Consider the following 6,435-nt stretch of genomic DNA (forward strand, 5'->3'; position numbering starts at 1 on the left):
ATATCTCCAGCCAGGAGCCATCCCAAAAAATATGCCCCAATCCCCAGAGTTAAGTAATGCGCCGTCAGAGGGACGGGCGTGGGGATGTACAAGGCTGGGACACAGGAGAGGGTTAAAAATGAGTGGAAACCTCTCTGTGTATCTGTTAATGGTTAGCCCCAAGGAAAGCGTGCTCACGAAAAGGTTTTGCCTCATCCTGCAACTGCAAAGTCCCAGCTCCATCTTGTGGCCAGGGCTCTGCTCGGTGGCAGAGAGGAACGAGAGGAGCCCGAAGGTCCGTCCTCACCACCCTGCACTGCGAGATGAAAAATACTCTGTGTCCCTGCACATCTTGCCTCACATAAACTGGTCCCGCTTTGGTTAGCACTCCGGGAGAGCCGCAAAAGCCGGGAGTAAATGCTGGATGCATCTGGCAGGGGGTTTCTCATAAACGGAGAGCCCAAAGAGATTCCCTTTGTACGCCTGGATGTAGGGGAAGCACCATTAAATACGATTTTAAAGGTCAGTAGGTAGAGCCAGCTAGGCTTGGCTCCACTCAAATCTCTGGCAAAATTCCCACTGAATGGACTAAAAGCTCCAGGCCTAAGCACCTTGGTGAGCTCTGGAGGTACAAACGAGTTTCCAAGGAATTCACCTGGATCTGTGCAGTTTGGACCTCACAATGTCCCATGCAGGTTTTTCAAATCACAGCTGACACCTGGCTATTTAATCACTATTTGAAATAATTCACCAGACTCTGGTTTTTTGCTTATTTTTCTGGCAAGTGGGTTTTGCCCAGCATGAGCTTGCTGCAGAATCTGTTCACACCAATCTTGGAAGGACAAAGCAGTTGAGAAATGCTAAAGAGTCTACAAGGAAAGACCTTGCTTTGAAAAGAATAATAAGGTACTGTTACACATGTGCAACACAAGCCCTGCTTCATTTATAGGAATGATATACAGACCCAGGTCCACAATTCCTCCCCAGAGACCCCTATTCCCATTAATGTCAGCACAAGTTAGGCACTGAAATACCTGCCTGCATTTGACCCCTGTTTCTCACCAATTTAGACATTCCTCTGCTTGAGTGGGGATTAGGAACCTTAGCACTATAATGACCTCTTGAATTCATTGACTGTTCCAGATATGAAACATTTATTCTTTTAACTTTTGGCTGATTTACCCTATAAAAGATCTCTATGGATGAAAAAAACTTGAGAGAAAGACCTTTTTTTCCCCCCCCAAAGTCTCATTTATGCAGCAGACTTTCTTTCCCTGGCTACATCTGGACATCTGTGACTACAGGAAAAGCAGAGAATCCCTAATGTTTAACCAGGCTCATGTCTTCTAGCATGGAACAGGCAGCAGTGCCACCAGTGAGGGTCAAGGGGAGCTCCTCAGGAGGGCTGGGGACCTTCCTTGCCCTCCCACCCACCAAGATGTGATGGATGTTACTGTGGGAAGATGCTAATATCAGCTTTGAAAACTGGCTGCCAAACAATGACCAAACAGGGAAACCAGCTGGGACAAATGGCCCTCAGAGTGCTACCAATGGTATTAAAGTCTCAGCACAGAGGGAAAAAAAACAAACAGAAAAAAACAAAAAAAACCCAAAGGAATAAAATGCTTGGTTGCCATTGATGGCCACTAAAAAAAATGTTGGTTCCTTACACAGCCCTCTCTGGGGTCCTTCACAACATTTTTTTCTTCTCAGTATCCTATTTTCCTTTTCCCCCTTTATCTGACGCTGCAAGTCTCCCAGATCCCCTGGAGAAATCTCTGCCATGTTTGGGCCACCTGTTGGGCAGATGTTTCCTCTCTGTTCCCCTCGATGTCACCCACTGTAGGGGGTTCTCTGGGGGACACTGCCTGGGGTTTGGAGACAGTGTCCAGGGGACTGGGAGCAGTGAGAAGAAGGTGAGGCATAGCTCCTTTAGAAGATGTTTTGCTTCCACCAGGAGAGGGAGAGTGGGAGCTGTTGGTCTGGGTTTGCTTCTCTGGGAGAGGAGACTTTGCTCTCTGGAGGTTGCTCTTTGGAGCCTGTCTGTGAAAGGCAGCACCTTCCAGACTCAAAAGCAGGAAGCATTTTTTTCAGTTATCTGCTTGTGAAATTTCCCCTTTGTTTCTTTTATGAGGCTGTTTTTACACAAACATCAGAGCCCCATGTACAGCACCTTACCCTGCCTCTGTTTTATGAACAGCATGGGCATAATTAGGGCATATAAGATCCTATGTACCTATGCCAATGGCATCACCTTTCAGCCCATGCTGCTGTTGAATAAAGCAGGTCAATGCATTCAGAAGCTGAGAGATGTCCCTCTGGTCCAGGATGTCCATCCAGACCCAGACTCTGCTCCAGCAAGTGCAACAGGACAGACTGTCTTGGGGGCCCAGCTTTTTTACAGCCCCTTCCTCCAGCACCCCATCTTTCTCATCCTTTTATTAGGGAGTACATCTCTCAAGGATGCATTTGCATCTCTGAATTTGCCTAATCTCTTTTTGAACCTGCAGATACAGCATCCACAGCATCCTGTGACAGCAAGTTCACCAACTGTGCCTGCAGGTTTTTTCTGTCTTCTTTGCACTGAGCCTTGCACTGTGTACCCCCAGATTCTGGTGGGTGTTTGGCTGCCACTCTGAGTCAGAGGCTCTGCAAACCCATCAGTGATGGCTCAGTGCAGCTCAGTGAGTCTGCAGGGTGTGATGTACTGACTGTGCCTGGCAGCACAGCTGGGCACCACAGCCCCCCACTCCTGCACCTCTGGGTTCTGCTGCTCCTTTGGGTCCCCAGGATCGGTGGCTGGTCCCAGTCACTTCAACAACCACTTTGTCTATTTGACCTCATCCCTCCTCTTACCTCCATGAAAGTGACTTGACTTACTTTTCCTTTACTCCTGATAGCTCTTTACTCTGTGTTGCCCTTCTCCTCCCTTGCTCCAGCTCTTCCAGCTGATCCACTGCATTCGGGCAGACATGTGGGGCTGCCCAACAGCTTCAGCTGTAAAAGCAGCCACAAAGTTACCACTGACTTTCTCTGCTACATCATCGTCCCCATCTGCTGTTCCTACCCCCTTGTCATCAGCATTCCCACTGATTTCCTAGCTGCCTTTGTGGCTTTGGTATATTTAAAGAGCCTTTTATCAGCAGCTAGAGCATCCTTGGCAAGGAAGTTTACAGATCTTATTTTTAGCCCTGTATCTTTCCTGTTTAATTTTGACCTGACATGTTTTATGGGTTTCTTTCTTCTTCCACCACTTTGGGCTTTTAGTCTTGGGTTTGGGGATTTTTATTATTTTTTTGACAAGTTGCTATAAAAATCAGTGTTTTCAGCTCACACCCCAAAATGTGAGAGAGGTCAATTTAATGCTGCTGGGAACCCTTAGTAAGCGAATCTACTCTTCCCCCCCATCACCAGACAGATGGCTTTGAAACAGAGAGCATTACTGGGCTAAAACTCAAAGGGTGAAGGATGGGAAATGTGGATAAAACAGCAATTGATGACTTTGCAGCTGCCAAACTTGACAAATGACAGTCCTCTCACAGGAGTGACAGATAAGGCAGCGCTAGGCTTGCCTTGCTGCAGATTGTGAGTTATTAAACTACAAATTACCAGCAGGATCCTCTGTCTCTGGGTTGTACCAAGGTCAGTCACCTTCCTGAGCCTAGGATGAAGCTGAGGTGGTCTCCCCAAAACCAGCTAGGAACAGTCATGTTCACCAGAACACCTGCCTGAATCCCTTCAACCCTCACCTGAGCTTTCCCAAACACTCTCATACCAGGAGTTTCTGTTTTGAAGGCGTTCCTACAGAGGAGGTGCAAACTTCTTGCTAGAGGAGAGGCTCGTTTTCCCTCACCCCTGTCCCTGCTGTTGGAAGGAGTGCTGTCATTCACCTTGCAAACAGCCAGCCATCAAACTCAAGGTGCTCAAGAAGTGAAGAGTCAAGCCCCTTGGTCTGCAGTGGTATCTTACCTTCATTGTTCACTTTTCCATGTTTATGCCTCCAGCCTGGCACATGGCATGAAGGACATGTATAAAAACAGTCTCCTAAAAGAAACAATGGGCAGCTTCCTCCAACAAGCAGCCAAAAAAAAAAGCAAAGTGCTTCCTGCCTTCAGGCCTGAAAGGTGCTGTTTTCACACCTGCAAGTTTGGATGCTGAGCATTGCTGGGGAATGTGTGGATGCAGAGGTTTAGCTCTCACTTTTGAGGCTGGTTTCAGCTGTAAGCAGTGCTGACAGCAGCAGGCCTGATCACCCCACCCATTCTTACCCTGCCATCCCATTACATTCCTCAGGTGCAGCTCCTCTAAGGCAGCTGCCCAGACCCAGGTTCTTACCCCACTGCCATCCACAGTACCTACCATGCCCCTCCCCTCCCACCCCACATTGCTTGAATATGCTTGGGTATATCTAAATAAACATAGAATGGCAGATGGCTGAAGCTATGCCAATATTCCCAAGCAAGTATGTGTTGAAACCAGGCAAACCTCTGTCCCAGCTCCTTTAGCACTGTTCAGCACACCCTGTGCAGACATGCCAGGCAATTACACTCTCCAGAGTGACTTTTGGTCTAGGATAAAAACTGGTGGCAGGCTTGAGGGGCAGCTTCTTCCCACCTCCTCTGTGGGTCATGCACCAGCAGGACGCTCTGCAGCTCAAGGGAGAAGATGGATGGGAGAACCCAGAACGCAAAATGGGTTGTGGCAGATCCCTGGAGCCTCCCAGCCTGCCTGCAGGCATATCCACACTCACACTGACAGTGAGCACCCAACTCAGCTCCTTTCCTATGCCTACTTGGATTTTGAAGGATGGGCAGCTGAAACAAAGCACGAGTCAAGAGGCAGCAGTCATAAAACCCAACAAAGAGCTATTTTCCATAATGACATTTCCCAGAATAGTCACACATTGCTAACAGACAAACAGAAGTGCAATATCTGGGAGTTTGCCCCTTTCGCTACAGAACTCCAGCCCAGATAAAAGAACTGTAGCAGCCTTTGAAATGCTAAAAAGAAGCAGGCTCACAGTGGTATCTGATAGCCCCTCCCCAGCACTGGCTAAATGAGAACTGGTTGCAGTTGCAGATATTAGCTTTGAATTAGAGCAACAAAAATTCCTATGCAGTGAAACAGTGCAAACACCTGACTGTTTTTGCTGCTTTTATTACCAGTGATAGCACACCCTCAATAAAGTTTTACTGCATTAAAATTTCTTGTTCAGCATCCAGTTGCATTTCCAACCTCTCTTGCTTTTGCAAAAGAGTAGGAGATAACACTCAAAAGCATTTCCACGTGCCTCTTTAGCAGGTTACTGTTACATGTATTTTATGAATGGAGCCAGGCAATTTGCCTCAGTGAAAGACCACAATGACCATTCCAGTGGGCCGTTACTGATGATACAGGAAAACCTTTTTTATTCAGCTCCATGTAAGCCAAAGTTTCAGTCTGCCATACAAAGATTGGGAGGAGGAGGTGTCCAAGCAAAAGTAGCCAGCTGGATGAAGCTGAGCTTCATGACTTTTGGCCAGTTTTTGCCTTTATCCCATCCATTTTCAAGTGTCTCAGCACATGCAGAGTGGAGCCTTCCATGGGGCTAACAGAGTGCTGCAGATGGCAGAACTTTTTCCTGCTGCTGAAAAGTCAGAGAAAGGGGGGAAAGAAAAAGACTGAGCAGGAGGATTAGAAGCTGGGAGCACCTAGGTTATTGTGGAGACACACAAGGCTCAGAGAAAAAGAAGGAGGCAGCAGGCATGGGGTGGGGCAGGGGGCACACATTAAATTGTTGGGAGAAGGAGCTCATCCTGCTTGCAGGGCTTTTCCAGCTGGAGGAAGAATGGTTCTCTCTGCCTCTTTTTGATAAGTGTAGCCACCTTTGTGCCTTGCTTTGCTCCTCACGGGGCTGTACTCTCGGAGGAAAAGTCAGGAAAATAAGACCAAATCCCTCCCCATCCTTTGAACAAGGTATCGTGACTAGTTAAATCCAGCTAGCCCTGCTCCCACGCTGAGCGTGCAGACATGCACACAGATGGTGGGGTTGGCTGAGGCCACCAGAACCTGGTCTCTACAGACCCTGCCAATGGCAGACACTCTGCAGCCAGGGGACAGCAGCAAAGGGGACAGGAGTGAAGGGGAAGAAAGAAACAATGAAACCTCAGAAAAACAACAGAGAGAAAATGGCACCTTTTCTCACCAGGCTGCTTCTGAGAAAGCAGGGTCTGCCTTCTTTTGCTACAGAAGCCACGTGAGAAGGATCAGGACTATTTAGGTCCCAGCTTTCAATCGTTTAAGTGGTGAGTGGGGGCTGGTTTTGATCATGGAGAGACTGGAAAGAAGCATCTGCATTCACATCCTGATAATCTCTGCAGCCACCTACAGTGCTCTCTGCCACTGACCCCCAAACTTGTCCTTTAAGCTGAAGGACACTTCATCTGGGCCATTAACAGCTGCCATCACACAAAGCTT

General features: G+C 47.9%; 1 protein-coding gene across 3 annotated transcripts in view; it reads right to left on the minus strand.

The window, feature by feature from the left end:
* Positions 1–4,217, minus strand: part of ITGB5 (integrin subunit beta 5) — a 64,720-nt gene extending 60,503 nt beyond the window's left edge. For all 3 annotated transcript variants that reach the window (XM_086897902.1, XM_086897900.1, XM_086897898.1), the window contains exons 1-2: positions 3,949–4,217; positions 2,860–2,976 (exon numbers count right to left, since the gene is read on the minus strand). The gene's annotated coding sequence lies outside the window, so the exon portion shown is untranslated. The remainder of the gene's footprint in view (positions 1–2,859; positions 2,977–3,948) is intronic.
* Positions 4,218–6,435: the final 2,218 nt, after the last annotated feature.

This window comes from Cyanistes caeruleus, chromosome 7 (genome assembly GCF_971803275.1).
Source record: "Cyanistes caeruleus chromosome 7, bCyaCae1.hap1.1, whole genome shotgun sequence".
Taxonomy (NCBI): Eukaryota; Metazoa; Chordata; class Aves; order Passeriformes; family Paridae; genus Cyanistes; species Cyanistes caeruleus.